Below are 25,299 nucleotides of genomic sequence, written 5' to 3'. Positions count from 1 at the left end.
GCCATGCTGTGGAGCATAGCTGACCTCAACCCCAGCTCTAACAGGGATCTGACTTCCAAACCGAGGTGCTTCTAAGCCCCTTGCCATGGGGATTGGTTTGGGGAACTTAGACTTAAGCCAGTCAACTGGAAATCCTAGACTTTTGGAAGTGGCACCCTCTTTCCAGATGTGATGGTCAACATTTTGGATAACCTCTCTAGGTAAGGCTCTGACCCACTGGAACCAATGTAGGCTCAATCCTAACAAACCTGGATCTAAGCAATCAGTTTGTTAGCCATGCTTAACGTCTTCAATATCCCCACTTCTTTCTCCCTGGCTGTGAAGTGTGTGGTTGCAGTTGCTGCTGGCAACCCTTTTGTGATCACGAGGCAAGACACCCTGAAGATTAAAAGACTACTCAGAGGAGGGCTGAATTAAGAGCACTTGGTCAGACCATGCCAAGATCTATATTCCTTTATTGTTTAATCCTATTTGTATGATGTTTTGATACCTTGTGATGGATGGCTTTTTGTTTGGTGGGTTGGTTGCTTGGTTGGTTGGTTTTTGCATCCTCTCTTCTGTCTCCTTACTTCACACATAGTTAAGTTGAGATCCAGAGCAAGGAAGGGCTTCCTCGAAACTCTTATAGCACCAGGACCTCAATCTTTGTTTGTCAGAACAGTGTGCTTCTAATAAGCCATAAAACCTCTTCGACCACACTGTCAGCAGCAACAGGGACTCAATGGATGTTTGTTGAATGAATTAATTACTGGCTGTGAATGGGATCAGAGGGAAGTGCTGGCAAGAGCTCAGGACAAAGCAAGGGTTTGGAGGGAGGGAGGGCTGACGTGGAGGGGGACAAGGCAGACAAACCCCCAAGAGTTTATCCTATTTCAGTCACACGAACACATTTGCAGTACAGAAGGCTTTATTAAACTCCAGGCTTTCTGGATAAATCTCCACTTGCCACTCTGTCCAGAAACAATAAATATCCAAAGCACAGAAAGCTTTTTGAAGTTTATTATAACAATAACTGAGAGGGCTCGACAAAGATTTCAAGTGCCAAATCCAACAAAGGACTGGGCCGGTGCAGGGTTCAGAATCCCAGTAGTGCACCCTAATTCCCCTCAGAATAAGAGGATTCAAAAGTCTGTCCACACGGCAATTAGTAAACACAGTCATTCCAACCTCTGCATTCACCTGCATTTAAGAAGTTCAAGGCCTGTTCCTAGCGGTGGAGTATGAAGGATGGGTTGTCAGAGAGCCCTGGGTTCAAGTCGGCCCATTTCTTAGTGGTTTTGTGGCATCGGGCAAGATAACTTAGTCTTCCCAGAACCTCAGTTTTCCTTATGTGTAAAATGGGGGGAAAAACAACAGGCTCACTATAGTTTATCTTAGGGCCAGATGTTTCAATATTCAAACATGTTTAGACTTTAGAAAAGTTACAGGGCCCATCACAGTATATTATATGATATCCAATGCGTTCTGGGGAACACCCTGTGATCAAACTCTTTAATGCACCTATAGGGAAACACATAAACATTTACTGTAAATGGGTTGTGTGCTCAGTTGCCCAGTCATGTCTGACTCTTTGCAACCCCATGGACTGTAGCCCGCCAGGTTCCTCTGTCCATGGGATTCTCCAGGCAAGACTACTAGAGAAGGTTCCATGCCCTCCTCCAGGGTATCTTCCCAACCCAGAGATTCAACCCAGGTCTCCTGCGTCTCCTGCATTGACAGGCAGATTCTTTACCACTGAGCCACCTGGAAAGTCCTGTATATGGGATAATTAAGACCATAAATAACTTCACATCATCTTAGTCCAGGACTTGCCACCAAGTAAATTATAAAAATCTTTTGGTTCTAAGAGTGTTTGGATTTGGGGAATAGGGGATAAGGAATGGGAACTGAAACACTGCAGGCTGTCAGAGTGAGGTCAAGCCCCACGTAGCACCCAGGGGCTAAGTTTCTATCAGTTAATAACAGTTTAGGCCAGCAGCAGGCTGTTTCAGGCTGACTTCCTCCATCTCCACTCCAGATGTGTTTCCGGAGGTTCCCAGGGCTTCCTCGAAACCCGGTTTGAGATCCCTTCGGAGGATCAAGGAGAAAAAAGTGCTCATTTGAATAGGTTCAAAAGCTGGTAGCCCCATCTCTGCCTCTCTGAAAGGCCAGCGTCGGCAACTGCTCCCCTGAGCTCCTCCAGGGAACCTCAGAGGCAGATGAGAGATGACTGTAAGCAGGACAGATGGGGAAGTCACTGGCTCTGTGTCTGCCTCCAGCTAGGTCCATGGCCATCATGAACGAGAGAGGCAGGAACTCACTTTCTTTTTCCTCCTAACACACACTGGTGATGCTCCTGATGTTGCCCTCCTCACTTTTCTAGGTATCGGTCAGTGGTACCAATGGTGCTGGGAGGAGAGAGAACACCCACTCGAGTCCCAGTTAGTGAAATTATCCATCATTTTAGTTTCTGGCCATCTGATAGGTAGAAAAAGTACCTTCCTGCCCTGCTGCCTGAATTTTCACTTTCCAGTTCTCTATGCCAGTTCAGCATCCTTTCCACGCGTGTCTGTTGATCAGCTATTTGCCAGTTGCTTTCTCAGGACCCAGGCTCTTGGTTTCCCCGTGGAGGTGCAGCCCCTCTGGGCATACCTATTCAGCTGGAGTAGAATAGAATTCTCCCTCCATCGTTTTCCTTTCCATGTTCTTCTTCATCTCGCCTCATGATCAGATGACTTGGGTTCACCCAAGTCAGACCCATGGGCAGAGCCAGGACAAGGGAGAGGCAAGTGAGGCACACAGGATGCAAGATTTAAGGAGGCACTTACCTTCCAGGGCCACCTTGTACTTGCACCAGGGGACAGCGCCTCCTGACATTCTGCCTTAGGCACCTTAATCCACCTCATCTAGCCCCAGGCCAGCCTGGAAGACAGGGACAGGGTCGGGTCCCAAGCAGAAAAGACCATCTTGTTGTCCAGAAGGATCTGGGTGAGGAAGAAGTGCTAACTGAGCCTGGAGCCCACTCTCCTTCCTTTAGGGGCTTTCTGTTCAGTGTACCAGTCCAGTCATTCTCAATAAGCCCTTTCACGTCTCTGTAAAGGCCTGTGTCAGTCTGCAGGAAACAGAAACTGGTGTAGCTATCTTAAACAGAAAGGGATTGATGCTGGAATTAAAAAAAAATTTAGAAAGGGCTGGAGGAGCAACAGGCTCTTGACTGAGTCCCCCAGGAATGCCATCCTGATACCACGATACTGACCCTCCAGGGAGCTGCTGCCTCTGACCCAGTCAGGAAGGTGGCGAGTCAGGGACTCCGTGTTTAGGAACACAGACTTAATGCTGCAGCCCAAGGATCAGGAGCCAAAAGCCACAAAGCCATCACCACTGTTCTTCTCAACTCTGACAGGGCTGGAGCGTGAATGCTGAAACAGTGTGGCAAGTGAGCCAGTCCCAGACCTCCTGATCTTATTTGACCACAGAGATCAGCTAAAAGCAACAGGAAGGTGACTTTTGCCTCACTTCTGCTTCCAGATCTCAGCTTCCTGGCATCTAATCAGCAGAACTAAAGTCACTAGCAGAAGTCTAGCTGCAAGAGAGTCTAAGAGATGTTACTTTTATCTTTCTGCATTCTGGAGCACAGGAAGGCACCTTTGAAGGAGGTGAGAATGGGTGCTGAGGGCCAGTGAATGATGTCCCAGTATATTAACAAAAGGCCCTGCAGAGACAAGCCAAGAGAAGTGAGGGACACAAGACCTAACTGTTAGAATGAAGGATCTGGGGTTCAGCCCGGGCTAACCTGGGCAGGGACCCACACCACAGAGCTCTGCCTTCACCAGGCTGCTCTCAGTGCCTAGTGAGGCTGGGTGACACTTGTTGCCAATCCATTTAGCACCCTCAGAATTAGGCAGCCTAGGGCAGAGTGTGACTAAGTCTTACTTCCCTTCCCTGACCCCAGACTCTGAAATCTCAAGAGACTGAAACTGTAACTATATGATCCAGCTCAGGAATTTGCCTCCCTTGAATTTTTACCCTTACTGTTACAACTGTTTTTGGAATCTCCACTTGGTGAATTTGTGTCTGTCTCACATTCTTTGCTTCATTTTCTCTAACTGCTTTTCTAGTATCTCTGGCACCGAAATCGGGAAAGAAGCTGGCATCTGGTCTCATCATTTGGTAGGGTGGTCATGGTGTCCTGGCTGTCTCCTGGAGCTCCCTAGCCCCTTTAAAATCCTGGTCAGTGTGGCTGCAACCATGAATCCTTGTCTTATGGCTCTCCAAGGCCTCCAACCCTCCCTCCCCACTGCCCCTTTGATCCACACAGCTATAGATGCCACCATGAAGCCCAGCTTCCGCCCCAGCTGCACAAACCAGCTCACCAAAGCAACAGACAGATGTCCTAATATCCCAGAGTCACAAACATCCCAGAGTCACACTGTTGTTCTTTTTTTTTTAACTTAGAAAAATGGTATAAAGTAGTATACAGCCCCACTTTGAGTCTTCTAAGACACTTCAACTTCATCCCCACTGCACACAGTCCTTGTGGGTTCTGCTAGTGCACAAAGCACCATCTTAATATCAACTCTGTCTTCCTCCCTTCTCACTAGTTTTGGTCTTTCACCAATTTTTTTTTTTTTTTTTTTGGTCTTCCTTTTTTTTTTTTCCCCATACTTCCCCATCTCAGGAGCAAGAGTTAAAATTTTTCCATTTTCTCCTGCAGGCTACCTTATTATTTGGGAGTTTAGCTGACAACTTTGCCTTCAGAGCTTCTTTGTCTTTCTCAAGTCCAGTGGCTTATCAAGGACATTTCCCAGACAGTGCCCACTGAGTGTGATATTTTGGTGTCAGCATTAGGACAATAAATGTTTCACCTCATTACATGTGTGTGTATAAATTTATGTTGTTGTTTAGCAGCTAAATCATGTCTGACTCTTTGGTGACCCCATGGACAGAGGGGCCTCACAGGCTACTGTCCATGGGATTTCCCCGGCAAGAATACTAGAGTGGATTGCCGTTTCCTTCTCCAGGGGATCTTCCCAACCCAGGGATCAAACCTGAGTCTCCTGCATTGGTATGTGGATTCTTTAGCACTGAGCCACTAGGGAAGCCTGTATACACATTTATACATATATATAAATGTTTTACATACAGGTATAAAATTACGTCTATCTTCAGGACTTCATACACAGACAAAACAGACTTCAGAGGTTCTTTTGGAGACAGTGGTTTAAGTGATGTGCTAATGTCTTCATAAGACTGTAAAATGCCTTGTCTGTCCCTCTCCAGTTTCCCTTCTCCCTCACCCCGTTTCCTTCCACAGTTGCAACTCCCAGTCCAGGGGGTACCACACAACACATTAGATGTCAATCAACAATTGTCACCGTGTGAAGCTAGCGGGACAGCGGTGCCTGACTCTGCACATGTTCTCAGGACACACAGAGCCTGGGTCTCATTTGGGCCATGAGGGCCAGCTTCCCCCTGGCTAAGACCTGTGGTTTCTACTAGGAGTCAGTCAAGCAGTGGATGTGAAGTGAATCAAGCAGATGTGTGTCAACACCGCTCTAAAGAAAAGTGCCAGCATTCCATGTCCTTATACACACCTCCCCAACACTCCTGGCCTTGGTTAAGCATCTATGCCAGGATCTCCCAACCTCAGCAACACCGACACTTGGGCCAGATAATTTGGGCTCTTCTCTCTATTATGGGATATTTAGAGGATTCCCTAACCTCTAAACCCTTGACACCAACAGCACCTTCACCCCCAATTTGGGACAACCAGAAATGTCTCCAGACATTATCAAATGTCCTTTGGAAAGCAAAATTGGCCCAGGTTGAGAATCTGTGTCTACATAGACACATATTGTGTATACAGAAATGTATATACACATGCAAACAATTAAATATTTATATGTCCTTATTTTAAGTTGGCATCTGTTATAAACTTTTCAATCAGCATATGCACAAAACAGAAATGTGACATGTTTTCTTCCTTTTCTCTTAAAAATTAATGTCATCTGTGATAATCGTGACATTTGTAGTAATTAAATAAATATAATCATCTGATATCTTTCTGTGAAGTTGTATTTACCTTAACCAGCAATGAGAAGGGAACTTTTGGATCCTTGATTTATTTCCCATGGTCCTTCCCACCTTGATTCCTGACTCCTTGAACTCGGAGAACCCGGATAGACAAATCCAGTGTTGATTACCATCTACATGTGTCTCTCTCCAGCCATGACATCCCAGAGAGCCCTCTGAAAACCGTTTAAAGGGGAAACGAAGACACGTTGAGTTCTCGTATATCCCCAATTATGCAAGAGTACTTTCTAAATTAGTCCACATGCAGTCTGTTAGTCAGGAGCAAAGGCTATGGTGAGGGGGCAAATATCATTTCATAAATGAGGAAAGTGAAACTCACAAAGATTGTGATTTCTCTAAACTGTGCACCAATTCAGTGACCTAACTGGGACTGGACGTTGGGTACCTTGACTCCAAAAGTGGTTCTTCCTGGTCCGCTGCAAGAACCTTAGCTCCAGAGAGCTCAAAATATCACTGATGTAACAGTAGGATGAGCATGACTGCCACAGCCTGTGTGTGCATTTCTACAGGGATCAAAGCATCTTTTATGTCTCCTGCATTGGCAAGTGGGTTCTTTACCACTAGCATCACCTGGGAAGCCCCCACAACCTATGCATGCATGCCAAGTCATTTCAGTTGTCTGAGTCTTTGTGACCCCGTGGACTATAGCCTACCAGGCTCCTCTGTCCATAGGATTCTCCAGATAAGAATCCTGGAGTGGGTTATCGTGACCTCCTCCAGAGAATCTTTCTCACCCAGGGATAGAACCCACATCTCTTATGTCTCCTGCATTGGTAACCAATTTCTTTACCACTAGCACTACCTAGGAAGCCCCCCACAGTCTGTACATTTCATCAAAGGAAGCTTTGCTTCAAGAGAGATCAGGAATGCAAAATGCAAAGAGAAAAGATAGATTCAGAGTAGATTTTTAATGCTCATAGCAGAAATAAGTTCTTGAAAGTTAAAGCTTCTGATTTTCAGAACTGTTTTTTAAGTTCTAAATACCTAATTTTTAGCTTAGCAGCAAAGCTCTGAAGGAACTGAGCCATGGAGTGTAGATTGGGGAAAAGATAGGTGGAAGCTAAACTCCCAGCTGCCAGAGATTAACTATGAATCAGCAAAGTGGGTGGGGGTGGGTGGGAGGCAGTGATGAGAGCAGGAAAAATGAAAGTTGCTCAGCCGTGAACTCTTTGCGACCCCATGGACTATACAGTTCATGGAATTCTCCAGGGCAGAATACTGGAGTGCGTAGACTTTCCCTTCTCCAGGGGATTTTCCCAACCCGGGGATTGAACCCAAAAGGGCACTGCTAATTTTGTGATGGACAGGGAGGCCTGGCGTGCTGTGATTCATGGGGTCTCATCGAGTCGGACACAACTGAGCAACTGAACTGAACTGAATGTTCCAGGCTGGGAGAAGGAGCTGCATTCCTGAGTCTCTTGAGTTTCAAACCTCAGTGGGACAAGAAGTAACAAAATCAGTCTCTAAAATGTTTGAGCGATGAGAAGGGAAGGGCCTTGAGATGCAGCAAACCTTGGAGAAGGACACCTGTCCAGTGGAGGAGCACAAGCATATGGACCCAAGAGTCCCACTCTACCCATCCTGGTACAGAAAGTAGACGGGTGTTTCCAAGGCAGCAGAGAGTAGATGGGCTACTGAGCAGCAAAATCTCCTCCTAGGGAACTCTCAACAACAGGAATGAATGCCCTGTGGCACCAGATGAAGATACAGTCATGTCCCAGCTCACGTGGGAGACAACTGTCCAAAGACCAGACTGGATGGCAAATCTCAGCAGGCACCGGTGGAATGGAGGCTAACAAATGTGCCTCACTGGAGTAGGGACTGATGGATGACAGTGGGGGTGGAAAATAACATGTCCAGCAAATATCCAGAGACTTGTTCTGATTGGACCAGCCCATGTCACATGCCGAACTCCACTGAACCAATCACTGTGGTCAGAGGAGTGCTCATTCTGATTGGTTGGGGCTTGAGTTGTAGGATCTACTCCTAGAGCTGAGGCTGTCTCAACCAGGCTTTGTGAGCCAAAGTGGGGAAAGATAGAACCCTACATAAAATTGGAGCTTTTGTTAGAAGAAGAAATAAATTCATAGGGAGATGGACAAATGTCCATGAAAGAAGGTATTTGAAGAAGTATCAGCAGGACTGCAAATATTATGTTTGCTTAGCAAGTCTGCATTCTCATTTTCAGGCTCACATGATCCCTAACCAGAATGGGAGCAAGGGCTTCACTCATTTCCCACTTTAATTCTGAGAGATAAAATGGATAAAAATATCCATCTGTCAGGTTTGCCCAGATGAGAAGTTACCTTCCTTGTAAAGCTGTAGGACGAGGCAGCTGGAGGATTCATCCCCTGTGGACGTGGAATTTGATGCCAACCTACCTGGCCTTTAGGATTCCCTGGTAGCTCAGCTGACGAAGAATCCACCTGCAAGGCAGGAGACCCTGGTATGATTCCTGGGTCATGAAGACATCCTGGAGAAGGGATAGGCTACCCACTCCAGTATTCTTGGGGTTCCCTGGTGGCTCAGATGGTGAAGAATCCACCTGCAATGCAGGATACCTGGGTTCGATCCCTGGGTTGGAAGATCCTCTGGAGAAGGGAACCACTACCCACTCCAGTATTCTTGCCTGGACAATTCCATGGACAGAAGAACCTGGCAGGCTCCAGTCCATGGGGTTGCAAAGAGTTGGACATGACTGAACAACTTTTGCTTTCATCTGGTCTTCATGCTGGAAGGCTTTGGTTGGGAGTCCTATGCTTGAGGGCTGCTTCAATCAATGCTGATGGTGCCATGATCTGATCTTTGGGAAGCCAGCTCTGTGGCCCCAAGAAGCCACAGAGCAGAGCCCACATCCCTCTATAGAGATGGTCTGGGTTCATGCCAGTGCCCTAATCACTGAGCCTTAAATAGGTAAGTAAAATTGCCCAAGGACCAACCACTGGTACCAGAACCAGGATTTGTACCCATACTTATGCAGTTCTGTTTCCATGGTTGTTATTGCTAGGAGTGTCGTCCAGACCCTGACTCTCAATCCCACTCAATTTTATGGAACATGGTAGAGTTGCCCCCTTCCTGAATAGCAGGCACATGCAGATGAGGAAGGAAGCTCTGCAGGCTGCCCGTGTCACTCAGCTAAGGAGGGGAGCCGGGTGGTCTTAGGAGAATCAGAGCTTCCCCTGACTCTCAGTTCCGTGCTCCATGCTCTGCCTGCGTTTGTCCAGCACTCCTGGCCTCACATCCTGAGTGGGCCAACCAACTAGGGTCCTGGTTGGAAGCAGACTATTGGCACTGCAGTATCCAAGAAAGCGAGTTAGGGAAGTTATGATCCTGTGATGTCATCAATACTCAGAGAAGAAGGTTCACAAAGGCCTCTTGGCTGTTATAACTTTCATTCCTCCATCATCTCTGTGATGCCTGTTTGCCTGGCCCCTTAAATATTGTCTTTGTAAAGAAACCTATGCACGAACCCATCATGGTTGGAGCTCTGTTTCGCCAGGACCCAGCATCTCTGTTTCCGTGAAGTACCACTCTCCTGGACCAGAGGAGACCAACTTCCCCCTTTCACTATGGTTCTTCTCCTCCAGTACAATTTAATCATTTTTTAAAGAGTCCCCATTTTTCGATAAATGGTAAAATACTGGTTTCTCTTCTCTTCTAGCCTGAGTCTCTAACAGCTGGGTACACATATTATAGAGAATAGCAGGAATCAGTCATACAAAATCTTGGTGAAAGAGAAGAAAGAAAATAGAAAAGCTTTCATCCTCTCTCTATTTAGCACAAAACTATAATGGGTGGAACACTTTCTAATTCCTCAGCAAGGGAGTATCCCATGCTCACCATGAGTCCTTGGGAAGGTAGACAAATGTATGTTGACATTACTTGGTAGGAAGGGGTGGTAGGCCCATTTGACCATATGTGCTACCACCAAAGAACTAAAATTTAAAAAAAGACAAAATATGGTGACCACCTCATTGCCATTTCTGTATTATTCATTGATGGTATTTAACATAAAATACTGCTGACCCAGCCGAAATCTTCAGAATTTGAAGTCTGCATCAAATCCTCATGCACCATATTTTTGACTTGCAAATGCCTCCAAGAATAGCTGGAGTGTCCTTATTAAGCCCGGCTTGCGATGCATCCGTACTTCGCGCCGTCTGCTCTGGCACTGTATAATTCATGGACTTGCCTTATGAAGTTAGGGAGGGATTGAAGCTGTGACCAGCCCATGAACCCAAGCTGACACTTCCATTATTTTAAAAGGAACACAGAGAAAGCTGAAACTTGACCCATCTCTCAGTTCCATCCAACCTGCAGAGTCACCAAGCCCACCATGCTTCATCCAGGTCCCAGGTCCATCCATCTGCATGGAATCTGGGGTCATCAGACTAGTGGGACAGAAGATCTAGGCCCATCCTACGCTGGGCATGACTCACCATCTCTGATGACTATGTGGCAGCTCAGAAAACAAGCCTGTAACCCGTGGTATCTGGGGTTGAGTTTAAATAATTTAAACAAGGAAGGGGAAACCCAGTCATGGTCATCAGCACCATAGTTACCATGTGTGGGCTCTTCCAGCCTGCAAGACCTGGACCTACCACCTCATCTGAGCCACACAGCAAAGTAGAAATTATCATCTCACTTTACAGAAGAAGAAATTGTGGCTGAGAGGCTGGTCTAATGCCATATAGATATTCACAAAAAAAAAACCCTGGATTCAAACAGAGGTCTGTTGGGCTCCAAAGTCCATGTTTTAGTCAGTGGTCACCAAATGGGGTATATAATCCCCAGGCTGGACATTGGCAAATAGGAAGAAATAATAGGATGGGAAGAAAAGAATAGGAATGTTATTTACATTTTAAAATTGCATTTCAAATCATCCATATCTGTACATGTTCACTGTATACATAATATATTATTATATTTGAATGTGCATAATGAATAAACAATACATATACATATATTGGTGGAGGTGGGATCTGTTTTTTTCTTGAGAGTGAGGCAGAAGTTGACAAGTTTAGAGACCACTGCTCTTGGCTCCTCTGCTCCTGACCCCTCCCTGCCCAGGGGATCCAAAAAGGAGACCCTCACCTGAAACCCCTTTACCTGCAAACATAACGCCTCCACCCTGCCCTCCCAGCCTTGCAAGTGAAGAAACATGGAAGTGAAATTGAAGACCACTTGTCATTTGCATTTTGACCTCAGGCCACAGCACCTCACTGTGCCACAGCCCCTCTTCTGTGGGCATGAGGGGCTTGTTTGAGGGGTCTTGCACCCTCAGGAAGGGGTAGTCCTGAGTTGGAAGCCTGAGGTTCCTTTCCCAGGTGGAAATGTGCCTCCTTGTGTGGGGTTTCCTAAAGCTGACCCAACTACAGGACAGACAGACACGCCTGCGCTGCTGTCCTATGTCATCTTGACTGCAGTGCTTCCCTTCCCTAGGTCTTATACCAGTACATATGTACTCTGAAGATTATAAAAGAGGGCCACTTGTCCCAAGACATGGGGCCCACAAGAGCTGGGTGGTCTTGATAAGAAAGAGTCCCCTGTGTAAAGATCAGAATCTGAGCATCTCCAGGGGAGAAGATAGGCTGTGCAGGCAGTGGCCGTGATCCTACTATTGATTCTCCAGGGGACCTAATGACCTAGATGACATGAACACCCTGGGAAAGTCAGAAGAGCTTTCTAAATGAGCCTCCTACTCCTTACAGTCCTGTCATCGTTTACACAGCATGGCAGGATGATGAGGGCTCGCATTCATTTGGAAGGTATTTCCCGAGCACCTTCAGTGCTGGGCACTGCAGTCACAGCACAGATCAAATATCCACAGTCAAAGTGGGAGAGTTTCCACTGGCGTGGAGGAGACAGAAAAGCAGCAAGAAACAGTCTGATAAAAATAACTCCCGGGAGTTTGGGATTAGCAGATGCAAACTACTATATATAGGATGGCTAACCAACAGGGTCCTACTGTATAGCACAGGGAACTATATTCAACATCCTGAGATAAGTCATAATGGAAAAGAATATGAAAAAGAATATATATATACATATATGTATGTATAACTGAGTCACTCTGCTATACAGTAGAAATTAACACAACATTGTAAATCAACTATTGTTCAGTCGCTCAATCGTGTCCAACTCTTTGCAACCCCATGGACTGCAGCACGCCAGGCTTCCCTGTCCTTCACCATCTCCCCGAATTTGCTCAAACTCACATCAGTGATGCTATCCAACCATCTTGTCCTCTGTCGTCTCCTCCTCCTCCTCCCTTCAATCTTTCCCACCATCAGGGTGCTTTCCAATGAGTTGGCTCTTCATATCAGGTGGTCAAAGTATTGGAACTTCAGCCTCAGTCCTTCCAATGAATATTCAGGATTGATTTCCTTTAGGATTGACTGGTTTGATCTCCTTGCAGTCCAAGAGACTCTCCAACACCACAGTTCAAAAGCATCAATTCTTTGGCACTCAGCCTTCTTTATCAACTATACTTCATTAAAATTAAAAAAAAAATAAAAAACCACGTAACTCCTGCTGTACATATGTGCTCTGAAGATTCACCACCTATCCTAGTGCACAGGGTCCACAAGAGCTGGCTGGTCTTGATGAGAAAGAGTCCCCTGTGAAAAGAACAGGTTCTGAGCATCTCCAGGGGAGAAGACAGGCTTGGCTTATTCAATGGGACAGAAAAAAGGCTGGAGTAGCTGGAGCAAAGGGAAGAGATCAGCTGCCGGCAGGAGAGGCCAGGTAAGTGGGTAGGAGCAAACAGAGCCAGAGATCTAGCAGTGCCGCCTCAGGGAGGAATCTCCGACCCACCCCTAACCTCCCCCAGGCAATAATGCAGTGCAAGAAAATCCGGAGCTATGAGTACTCCAGCCTCCGACAGGCCCACACTCCCCTTTGAGAAGTCTGCTTGGTTTGAGAACCCAAGGAAGATGTTGCCACTGAAGACTGAGGATTGGGGAGCTAGCTAGAAGCTTAGATTGTGCAACAGGGGCCTCCCCATCCCACCTCCTGATGGTGACTTGAGCGGCTTCCTCCTCCACCAGGACCAGGGCCTTGCAGGGGACACTTGGTGACTGAGGCCCGACTGGCAGGCAGTGTGCCTGCAGCAAGTGTCTGGCCGCCGGAACTCTGCTTCACCGCCGTGCCCCCTCGGCCATGAAGCCCAGAGTTCCCCTCGCAGTGCCCCTTGCTGCTCAGAACGGGCGGGCAGCGGGAGGCCTGTGCACTCTCTGAGCCCCCTGCCTCCCTCTGGGCCTCTGGAGGCGCTGAGGAACCTGGCTCAGCACTCAGGATTAACAGCCTGGAGGCGGGGCGGGGGCACACTGGGAGTGGAGTTTTCACAGCTCCCACCCACGGCTAGCGACACAAAGGCAAACAGGCCCCCGTGTGCCATCCGCTAGAGCCAGGCCCCCGCACATATGGGACCCAGGGGAGGCAGGCGTCCTCCAGGAGGGGAGGGCCAGCTGGTAGCTGGGGGTGGGGGCCACCCCGGAGACACCCCTGACAGGACCGAGCTGATGAGAGCGGTCACCGCCTCATCTGTGCACACCCACGTGCCAGATCCCCTGCTGGGTGCCTGATGCTCAGAACTCAGCCCCTGCCCCAAACTTCACTCAGGGAGTCTGAGGTTCGGGGTTATGACCACCCCCACTCTATGGACGTGGACGCCAAGGCCCAAAGAGGTGAATTAAGAGTCCAAGGTCTAGGAAGAGGCAGACAGGGGATGTGAAATCCACTGGCCTGCTCCGTGGCCCAGGCTGCCCCTGTCACATTGCTGCCTTCTCAAGGCCTTGAGTGTCTGCTGACCGTCCCTAGGGACCAAGCCCTGGGTCAACTGCAGGGCATAAACAAGGACAGGCTCTTCAGAGTCAGTGAACTTAGCGCTGAATCACAGAGACAAGATAGCACCCAGGAAACATTCTAGAATGAAAGAATTTGCTGTTGTTGCTCACTCGCTCAGCCATGTCCAACTCTTTCTGACCCCATGGACTGCAGCAAGCAAGCCAGTCTTCCCTGTCCTTCACGATTTCTTGGAGTTTGCTAAAACTCGTGTCCATAGAGTCCATGGTGCCATCCAACTGTCTCCTTCTCTGTCACCCCCTTCTCCTCCTGTCCTCAATCTTTCCCAGCATCAGGGTCTTCATGGGGTTGAATAAGGGAGAACAGTGCACTGATCTTGGGAATCAGACAAACCTGGTTTGGACCTGAGCTCTCTGAATCTCAGTCTCCTTATCTGTAAAATAAGCCCTTCACAGAGTGGTCCGTTAGGATCCTGAGAGCACCTGCACAGTATTTGGCAAGGACAGCTCAGTTGGTAAAGAATCCGCCTGTAATGCACGGGACCTGGGTTCAATCCCTGGGTTGGGAAGATCCCCTGGAGAAGGGAAAGGCTGGCTACCCACTCCAGTATTCTGGCCTGGAGAATTCCATGAACTGTATAATCCATGAGTTTGCAAAGACTTGAATACAACTGAGCGACTTTCACTTCACTTCACTTCATGAAGGTTTCCTTGGTCATGAAGGTTTCCTTGCTTCCTCCTTATCCTTCTTTCCTTTCCCAGCTTTCAAAATAAGTGTATTAAGACCTTGGAGAAGGAAGCACTCCAGATAGGCTTCCTGCAGGGGCCGGGACCTGGGCCTCCACTGGACCTGTGGCATCTGATCTCAGCTGAGGTAAAGGTATAATTGCTCTGAGCTTCAGTTTCCTCATCTGTAGAATGGGAATAATCATAACTACTTTATAAGTAACCATGCACCTAAAGGTGACCAGCAGGCTGTCATGGCAGACAATTGGGAGCTAAGAGCCCAGAGATTTGGGCTCCAGGCAGGGCTCTGCCATTGTGGTGTGACCCTGAGCAGGTCATGTTCTGTCTCTAAAGTTTTGTTTCCTCGTCTGTGAGATGGGGCTGGGTGAAAATCACTGGGTGAGTCACACAGCCTCTGTGGGATCCCTGCTTCCTCCAGAGTTAAATGGCCTGGCTACAGCTCTCCAGAGTTTCCTCTTGAGTTTAAAGTCCCCTTATGCTTGGGTCCTAAGCTAGGGCCCAGCCTGTCCCAGTGTTCCTCCCCATAGTACATGCCAGCCAAGACTCCGCGCGCACAGGGAACTGTGTTCATGTCCAGGATTGGCAGTGAATGCTTTGGGCCATGTCCTCTTCCCAGATGGCCTTTGTGAGAAACAGGAGGGACAGAGAACAAAGAGGAATTTGCCTTGAAAAAAATCCTAGGACAGAAATCAAGGTCTGCCAGCTGGCTGATGGCAGGGCGGCCCTGTCCCCTACAGAGGCACCTCAGCGCACTTCCTGCCTGGGCTGGGGGCGGACAGGCCAGGATGTTGGTGCAGACCAGTCCCAGTCCAGACAGGGTCCTCTGACCACACAGCTGGTCACACGTCAGGGTGGGCAGAGGTCGATTTCTGACCTGTGGTTAGAAGCAGATGGCCTAAAGGCAAAAACCAGGTGGGGAGCCACGGATGGGCCCTGGGCATGGAAAGCCTCCTCACTCTTGTTTCTTACTTTCTGGAGTGCATTACTCTCTACAACCCTCCCACACCCACACCCACACCCTCAGTCAGGGACCAGTTAAATCCGACCATTCCTAGACAGCGGTCTACAGCTCACGCACCTGCAGCGGGTGTGGTTTGCCAAGGTTCAGGGCTTGGGATACCTCCTGCTACCTGGAGGGCTCCTTGGAGGAGGAGGTCTGGAGAATCGAGGCAAAAATGTCCCTAGTCCCTAGAATGAAGCTCTGTTTTGCAGGGAGTTTCCTCCAGCACTCCTCCCCGCCAGCCCTTCCAGGAGGACCTCCATCAGGAGGCGGGGCCATGGCCAGAGAAGGAAAGTGAGGGGTGGGCCTGGGCAGGAGACAACTGGGTCAGGAGGACATAGACCAGGAGCAGAGCCAGCTAATGGGGCTGCACATCCCAGCCTGACCCAACTGTGTCTCTCCCTCCTCTTCCTTCCTTCTTTCCTAGTCTCTCCCCACAGACATTAAAAGAGCACCTACTAGATGTCAGCCTGTCTGAATCACTGTTGTTGTTGTTGTTTAGTCATTAAGTCGTGTCCAACTCTTTTGCAACCCCATGGACTGCAGCCCGCCAGGCTCCACTGTCCATGGGATTTCCCAGGCAAGAAGACGGAAACGCATTGCCATTTCCTTTTCCACTGAGTCACTGCATACGCGGCAGTAAATGAAACAGGCCTGGCTATCTCGTGCTCTAACTCCACACTCCGCCTGCTCTCTTGATGGCAGGAGAGGTGCTGGGATCTATGGAGCGCAAGGGCAGAAAGGGCTCCTCCACCTATGAGCCTGACCACCCCGTCCCCATTTCCCAGATGGGATCACTTCTTCACCCAGGAAGGAGCCTTGCTCGAGGGTGCCCTTCTTAGGACCGTGCATCCAGCCTTGAAGGGCCAAGAGGGCCCTGGCGGGGCACATGGACTCCATCCAGTGGATGTCCCCAGGGTGCCTGCTGGGCATCCGGCACTGTGTCAGACTGCAGGGACATGTGGTGAGTCAGGCTGCATCTGGGGGTGGGGGGTGCAAACACACACACACAGCTGATTCACTCTACCGGCGGGTGCAGGGAACTGGGAGGGCATGGAGACAGCCCAGACACCCTCGTCCAAGGGGCTGGGCCAGCCAGACTTGAGGGATGCCTGGCCATCTTTCACACTGCACAGGGCACAAGCCCTGAGGACCGGGGTACCGTTTGCTCACTGCCCCCACCCCACCTGTGTGTTGATGTGGATCCCAGAGCTGATGACGTGGGGCTGCCTCCACTTCTGCTCTGGAGCTGAGAGTGAAAGAGGAGGGGGCTGAGACTTATCTAAGCTGCCAGCCTTTCGCTTGTCTACCCTCTGCCCCAAGCTGGCTCCCTCCCACCTCTAGCATCCTCCCCAACCCCTCCACACCCCCACACCTCCGCCATCCCAGGCTCCAGTTATTGAGGACCAAAGAAGTGGAATGGTACAATGGAATTCCAGGGCAGCATGGCAGAAAGAAGTGTTCCAGATAGAGTGAGTCTGGCAGGGTCATCCCTCACACGGATGTCCAAGGGCACTTACAGGACTACAGTGAGCATAGCGTGGTGAGGCCCAGAGAGGCACAGCACTTTGCCCAAAGTCACACAGCAAGAAGCGGTAGCCCTTGGTTTGGAGCCCAGGTCTCTGCTCTCATCTAAGACTCCATCCACCCTTCCAAGTGGGTGCCCCTCTACAGATTCCACTCCCCACTGATGTCCAGTCCTGTTGCTCCTGCAGCTTAGAGAGAGGGCTGGGAGACAGGGGGGAGTGTAGTGCAGAGGGGAGGAGGGAAAATGGAAAGTGCCAGCTGATTCAGATTTCTAAATGTCATGTTATTCCAGGCGCATTCTCGCTTTGCCACCACCTTCATCCACCCCCCGCTTGCCATCTTGAGGACCGGCTGCAGAATGGCTGCTGGGGGGAGGGCTGTGAGACCACGGTTCAGGGCTGTGTTTCTGCCCTGCCCCTCGAATCACTGGTGGGGTGAGCACTGTCCTGGGAGCCAAGAGACATGGGTTCTAGCCCTGGCTCTGGACTGGTGGCTCTGGGTCCTGAAGCTGACTGTACATCCCTCTTAAGATGGGGAGGGCCTGTAGTTCCCAAGCCTGGCTGCATCTCAGGATCACCTTAAAACAAAACAAACCAGATTCTTAGGTGACTCCCCTAGAGATTTTGAGTCATAAACACAGACCTGAGTCTGGGAATTTGTATTTTTAAAGTATCTCCCCCGCAACCCCCTTAATGTAGTCTACTGAAGGGTGCTCAGCTACACAGTTTTATTCAGATTCTAATTCCTCTTCAGTACCTGCTCACCTCCTCCAGAAAGTCCTCCTGGATTTACCCACCCCATCTGTCATCTCCAGTCCTCATCACTACTGGCCCTGCTCTCTACTCATGCTCATCTACTGCTCCCCAAAGGCATTTTGTCCTCCATGCATGTGTGTGCAGGTGTGTTCCTGTGTTTCCTATGTGAGTTCAGCAAAGTTAGCCTCCAGACAGCACAGAGGAAGGCACTCAGCCCTGGAGCCGGCTAGCCCCAAGTTCCCAGCTATACTCTGCTGCCGAAGGTTGGGAGATTCTGGAGAAAAGACTTAACCTCTCCAAGCCTCAAGGTCCACAGCTCTGAGATGGGCCTAAAGAGACATTACCTCACTGGGCGGCCCTGAGCTGCCCTGAGGGGAGATGTGCGGGCATTCATCATGGGTCCCGGTGGGGAGGGGACAGCTGGGTTAATGGAAGGATGCGCCCAGAGCAACCTGAGTCCCTAGGAAGCCAGCCACCCTTGCGCACCTGCACGACTGTGCTAGCGTGCATGGGTCCTCAAAGGAGAACAGGGTCACTCAGAGTTCCCACAGAAAACAGAATCCCCCAGGTGGTTCAACTAAAGAGACACCAATGGATGGACCATTGACAGGGGAGGGCAGGGTGAAGGGAATCTGAAAGCGTGGTGAGGCTCCTAGAGACCAGCAATGACAGATGGCTGTTAGCATCCCAAACCTAAAGAGCTAGGAGCCGGTGGCATCACCAGAGCCTGCCAGGAGCTGGAGCCGTGGAAGAGGGTCCACTCCTCAAGAGCAGCAGGCCAGTGGGAGGCAGCCATTCCCCAGACACAGCATCCTGGTAGGGAGAAGCAGAAAAGAAGTAGCCTCTCACCCTGCCTTCTCATTCTAGTACCTTCTATAGGCCAAGCCCAGGCTGCAACATCAGCCACTAGTAGTCCCCTCCTGGGCCACAGCAGGGCAGAGAAGGCAGAGAGAGTCTTGCAGGCAAGGGGGAGAGCAGGGGGACAATCAGAGGACAACCAGCTCTCGGGCGGCCTGGCAGTCACCCACTTTCTCCACTCTACAGGTGAGGGGGCGGTGGGCAGAGGTGTGGGAGGGCACCCAACACAGCCCCCTCTCTGCCACAAAGCCACAGGGTAACATCAGCAAGTCACCTTCCCTCTCCAGGCCTCGGTCTCCTCCTCTGTAAACCGTCGGGGCTAAGCCAGCTGTCTTGGACTACCTCTCCTCATTCTGACCTGAGATTTTTCCTCTTCTGCCTTTTCTAGAAGGGAGAGGCCCTCTCGACAGGAAAATGGGCTGGGAGAAGAAGGGAGCTTAGCAAATGGAAAATTAATTCTGGGCGGTAAAGAGCAGAGGCTGTTGTTTGTGATGTATAACTTACTCTTTGTGTCAAACTGTGTACTGTGAATATCAGTGGGATGGCAAGAAAACCGAGATCTATTACTTAGAGTTTAATCTGTTCTCCGTGTCGGGGAAGGGAGAGGGAGGAGGGAAGAAGACTACAACTTTAATCACAGACCCAACTCGAGATGTCAAGCTGCTCTGGGGTACGCTAGTAAAATGATGTCGTATTACAGCCCTCCCAGACAGCGCCCCGCACCACAGCTTCAGCTGCCGAGCCGTAAATTAGCACACCTACTTCACGCTCTTCAGGTAAAACCGGTAATTTAACTGAAAAATATACACACACGCACACAGAGCGTGGGAAGGGGGAGCTTAGGAGAGGGGGCTGCTCCCCTTGAGCAAGGAATAACTAAAAAAAAATTGTGCAAAGACAGAGGAAATGACACGTGGGCTACACCTCCCGTCATGGCGCGTGGGCTCCGGGTGCAGGCCTGACGGGGGCCCACCTTGCTTTCTACCTGCCTTGGTGCCTACCCCCACCCCCGACACCCCTTCTCGCCATGAAGCGTAAATTACATGCTGACACCTTTAATTTGTGCAAAGGATGCCTGGCTGCGCCTGGCACCAGCAGCCGGCTGCTATAATAAGGTCAATCTATATTCATTGTCGCAGCACTTGATGTGCCAGATAACACAGGGAGGCAGCCTGTGGTGGCTTCTCCGGGCCGGGCATAGCGGGGGTGGGGGTGCCCGCTGCCGCTCAGCGCGGCCTGGCACCAGTTGGTTCATCACTTATGCATGTTATGATTTAGCTAATCACCATCAGTTATGCATCCTACTGCTGCCTGGAGACTCCAGCCAGAGAGGGGCCGCCCCCCACCAGCACCATGGAGAGACCACCGAGGTGGGGGGCGGGGGGTGGTGGAGGGAGGGCTGATTGTCCTTTCTGGGTCGTGGCCCTTGGTGGTGTGTGGCTCAGAGCCCCGAGCCTGGAGGAGAAGCTGTTGGGCGTATCCCTTGGGCAGGGGCACTCATGTAATGTCTCTGCATCCTTGAGCCCAGCCAGAGATGGGCATCTTAGTGATAGGTCACATAGCCTGAGGCCAGGCGTTGAAGTCACAGAGTTCTGGGTTCTAATCCCAGCTCTGCCTCTTGCAAGCTGTGAGAGCTTTGTTAAGTCACTTAACCTCTCTGTGCTGCAAATTCTTTACCTATAAAGGGGATAAACAAGGCAGGGAGAGTGTAAGGATGGGAACTAATATATGGATGCAGTTCCACGTGTACGCACACTGTAGGCACTCCGTCAAAGGCAGTCCTGTTATCAGAGCCCCAGTGGGTCTATCACATGTGTTTTGGGTGAATGTCTGCTTTCAGTGGGGAATTCAGAACCATGAGGCTCCTAAGGGACAGGAACCCATAGGTGGGCCCATTTTTTTTAATAGAGGTTTTTTTTTTTGTTTTAATGTTTATTTGCTTTATTTTAGGTTTTTTTTTTTTTTTTTGTCTGAGTCAAGTCTTAGATGCAGCTCGTAGGATCTTCACTGTGGTGTGCGCGCTTCTCTCCAGCTGTGGCTGGAGGGCTCCAGAGTGCACGGGCTCTGTAGTTGGCAGCTCATGGGCTCAGTTGCCCCAAGGCAAATGGGATCTTAGTTCCCCAATCAGGGACTGAACCCAAGCTCCCTGCAATGAAAGGTGGATTCTTAAACCACTGGACCACAAGAGATGTCCCTGTGAGCCCATTTTAAGACAAACAGCACTCAGATGGGGCAGTGTTGAGACAGATCTTAGATTCTGAGATATTTAAGCTAACCCATGACTGGCGAGGATCAGGGAGGCAAGGATGAAGCAAGTTCTCAGCCTCAAGCAGGTGGGAGGTAACGGATGAAGCACCAGTAGCTCAGTTGATGGTGGTGAGAGGATTCGGAGTTTGTTCAGCCAAACCCTTTCTGCTAGAGATGGGGAGAGGGAACCCCCAGTCCAAGATGGCCTACAATGAGAGGATGGAGTTGAGGTCTCCCAGGCTTCTGTCTTCACAGTTCCCCACAGGACAGCCTCAGGGAGAGACCAATGCCCATCAGTCTCTGGGGGCTTCCCTTGGGATTACCAGGCACCCTCTCCCCTCTTCCTGGCGCTTTGTCAGGGGTACACACCACGTGTTCCCAGTTTTGTCATGGCCACATGATTGGTGGGAGGCATGAGGTTGCATCCTGAGGCCCTTGGCCATCCTGTCTTTCCTTATTTGCACCACAGAGCCAAAAACATCTGCCCTTCAGTGCCGAGGAGAAGATTAAGTGAACCCACCTGTGTGTGAAGCTCAGAGCACCAGGGAAGAACAAATGGAGAGTCCTTTTCCCTCCAGTTAAGTTTAGAGTCTAAAGAGGGCTGGCTGGGAGGACACCAGCCTAGAGGCACCTCAGTCCAGCTACACACACAGAGCCAATTTAAATAATTAATTCTCTGACCGGGCAGCTCATCTTCCACCACACCTTTGTGTCCCTGCTGTTCCCTCCCCCAGGAATGCCCTTCCCTTCTCACCTCTCCAGGTCCAGCCCCTCCTCCCAGGTCCATACCAGCTGCTGCTGCTTCCAAAAAGCCCTTCTTCCTCGTCAGCATCTTCCTCATCAGCCTTCCCCTGCCCGCAGTTCCACACTCTCCCTGACGGCAAGTGGGTTCCTTCTCTGTCCACTAGTGATCTGGCCCCAGGTTAGAAGCACTGGGTAGAGAGGCCGCTATTTAAGAGCTAAGCAGCCTTTGGCCTCTCTGGGTCTCTACCAGCTCATCAGTAAAATGGGCAGGCAGGGGAGGCATGCCATGCTCTTGGGGCCCTGGGCATCACATTCCTAGTCAAAGCTGTTAGGAGAATTGGGGGTCTAGAGGGACTAAAAGGGTTAGGCAGTGGGCATCTCCATGGAAACTAGTGCCACTAGGTTAAATTTCCCCCCATTCTAGTAGGATGGAGACTTGGAGCCCGACAATTTAAAGAAATGCAAAAGTTTTCACCTGCCTGGGCTTGTGCCCTGAGGTTTCTTCCTGTTGCAAGGTGAAACCACCCACCCTGGTGGTCCTGTAGCCGCCGCTGCCCCAGGCCAGCCCACGGCTGCATCTCTGCACAACTCATGTATCACAATTACACAGACACCTGTGTCGCCAGCGCCTGCCAAGCCACAGCACATCCAGTGCTCAGTCGCCCTTGAAATGCATTTCAGCTCTTACCTGCAAAAACTCAGACAGCATGGAGGGTGGGGCCTTCCACAGCAAGCAGGGCCATCAACTTCCCACCACCAACTGGTGGGCTTGCTTGGCTGGACACCCCACACCCATCAGTCCCAAACAAGATCAGAGAGTTCCTGACTGGCCAGCGTGAAGCCAGGCCCAGACCCTTGTCTCATAGCATCCTTATCATTTCATCAGCAAGTGACCATAGCCAGTCACTACTACTGAGGACCAGAAGCTGGAGGGCCATGGGGCTGGTGCCTTCTTCACAGTGCAGAAGCTAAGCCTCCCACAGACCCTGAGACATCCAGCTCCTGGATGAGCACCACCCCTCAGTTCTGGAAACTCAGGGTCTATCATCCCAAACAGCCTATTTCCCCAATGTCTTTTCTGAACTTTGACACCTGGCTGTCCCCTGACACACCACTTCCTGCCGCCTCCCAAGGGGGTGCTGTTCTCTCTTCCGTATCCCACACCACCTGGGGCCAGGAGGTGAGGTGGGTCTCCTACCTCCCCACTGCCCTCCCAAGACATTGATCCTCCCTCCCAACTCAAAACTCCAGCTCCTCTGAATCCTGGACAAGAGACTTTACCTCTCACCACTGTCCCTGTTTCATCCCATTGACAGGTGAAACAACCCCCACCCCACGTTGCACCCCTCATTCATTACAGACTTAAGCAACACCCTCACTGTCTTCTTCTCCACCCCCATAACGGCATCGTTTAGGGTGACTCAACATCCATTTGGAGCATCCATCAACATCAGGGCCTCTCTGTTCTCCACTTGGAAGCCCCCATCCACCTACTCCCATGGGTGTCCCACCCTTGACCTTACCATCATGGAAATGGCACCGTTTAGACCGTCTCCACCTCAAGCATCCTGCCAGATGATCACCCATCACCTGAGGTCCTTCCAGACTGCTCTCCCACAGCCCTGCTGAGCCCTCCAGACACTGAGCACCTCTGGCTCAGGATCACTGCCCTCTGCGGTCACTTTCTTTCCTCTCTCTCCCTTTATTCTTAGAAGCCACGCCCAAACGTGGTAAATCCACACACCCTCCTTGGTGCCTGCACCCACACAGCAAAACACTGCTGGAGAAAGAGAGAGCTGACTTTCCCCTAAATGCCTAACCTCAAATCTCAAAAGAGCCCTGTCACTGCTCAGCAGCGCTATGCTCGCTGTCTAACTGCCCTTGTGCATGTTCTCTGTTCTCCCAAACAAGTGTCTCATCCTGTCTCCTCTCCTCACACCCCACACCATCCTCACCCACACTGGCCTCATGCTTCGTTCAGAACACAGTCCCCATCAGAAAGCACTCCCTCATCCTCCCATGAGGATGCTTGGCAAGCCTCCCATATCTGCACCCACACTCTGCCTCCCTTCCGCTCAATGCATGGAGGAAGGTCGCTGCTCTGCCCAGGGCTACCCACACCCCCCCACCCCACAAGCAGGGACTGGATCTCTCACCTGTTCAAGTATCCAGGGGTCCTCTCTTTCTGTATCACATCTTCCCCCTCCCCACCATGTCATCCATGGCAGAAGGCATACCTGCTCCATAGTCTCCTGTAACAAACATCCAATTCGACCATGTCCCTGCCTGTCCCCAGCTCCCAGCCCATTTTCCTGCTCTCCTTCACTGCAGAACATGTTGAATGGATGGTCTGCCGTCCCTGTCTCCTCTTTCTCACCAATGTTCTGGCCCTGCAGCTAGAGCTGTGCATATGCAACCCCAGCTCGGAGCTGGTGGGCTGTGGAGCATGGCCAGTGCTCAAGAGGAAGAGGGGAGGGCAGCTCTGATGGAGAGGAAAAGACCCTAAGAGGGAAGGGCCTCAGAGGTCACAGAAAGAAGTGAGCTGTTTCCTGCAGCAGTCTTCGGATTTGTGTTGTAGAAAGGATACTCTGGTAGCACTGGGTGGGGTGGGCTGGAGGTCAAGAGAGGTGACAATTAGGAGGACATGGAAGTGATCAGCTGAGAAATCCGGAAGTGATCCAGGTGAGAAATCCAGAAGGCCTGAATTAGGCAGCCAGTGGAGAAGGAGAAGGATGAATTCTGAAGACAAAGTGAGAGTGTAGAATCATCAGCAGGACTAATGGGCCCGTTAGCATTTCCAGCATCAGGAAAGATCAGGACTGACCTTCTCTGGCTGGAACAGAGGCAGAGTCGAGTTCCCCTGACTCCTTACAGGCTCCTTTATCTCCAGGTACTTTCTCATCAAGAAACGGACCAGACTGAGTGACTCTCTGTTTGGTGACTATAGCTCTGTCAGTAAAGCATCTGCCTGTAACGCGGGAGACCTGGGTTCAACTCCTTGATCAGGAAGATCCCCTAGAGAAGGAAGTGGCAACCCACTCCAGTGTTTTTGCCTGGAGAATCCCATGGACAGAGGATCCTGGCAGGCTGCAGTTCGTGGGATCACAGGAGTCAGACAGAACTTAACACTCTTTCTTTCTTTCCTTATTTCTCCTGCACTAGCTGTGATCACTGCAATGCCAGTGGCTTCTCACCATTGCCCTTCAAGCTCCTGCACCCTGCCCTTCACTGCTAGCACATGCTGGGCACTCAACACAGCCAGGGAAACGGGATGACACAGAAGGGAGAATGGGCTGGGGAGGAACAAAGGGCTGTGGGGTGTCAATGCCTGCCTCGGAGCCTGAATGCCATCATAAATAGGTACCAGGGAGACTCAGAGGGTTTTAAGTACAGAAGTGACAGGGCCAGCTCTGTGTGGGACATAAACCCATCTGACAGCTGTGGACAATGAATTCAAATTCATTGTCAAGACTAGAGGCTGAAGTCAGTGTTGAAATCCCAGGCAAGGGAGGACGAGGCCTGATCTTGGGAAAGGAGACAGAAG

The 25,299-nt window shown here is 50.4% G+C and overlaps 2 long non-coding RNA genes across 2 annotated transcripts in view; both read right to left on the bottom strand.

The window, feature by feature from the left end:
* LOC110129243 (uncharacterized) overlaps nt 1–12,920 on the bottom strand; it is a 47,045-nt gene extending 34,125 nt beyond the window's left edge. Inside the window, exon 1 of the long non-coding RNA XR_011488161.1 lies at nt 12,291–12,920. This is a non-coding gene — a long non-coding RNA (uncharacterized lncRNA). The remainder of the gene's footprint in view (nt 1–12,290) is intronic.
* On the bottom strand, nt 890–4,595 carry LOC139035470 (uncharacterized). Its single transcript, XR_011488067.1, has 2 exons — nt 2,808–4,595; nt 890–2,387 (listed from the first exon to the last, which is right to left on the bottom strand). It is a non-coding gene; the product is annotated as an uncharacterized lncRNA (long non-coding RNA).
* Nucleotides 12,921–25,299: the final 12,379 nt, after the last annotated feature.

The sequence above is a fragment of the Odocoileus virginianus genome, chromosome 6 (assembly GCF_023699985.2).
Source record: "Odocoileus virginianus isolate 20LAN1187 ecotype Illinois chromosome 6, Ovbor_1.2, whole genome shotgun sequence".
NCBI classification, from domain to species: domain Eukaryota; kingdom Metazoa; phylum Chordata; class Mammalia; order Artiodactyla; family Cervidae; genus Odocoileus; species Odocoileus virginianus.
The sequence above is the reverse complement of the archived record's forward strand: the minus strand, read 5'-3'. Positions and strand labels throughout refer to the sequence as shown.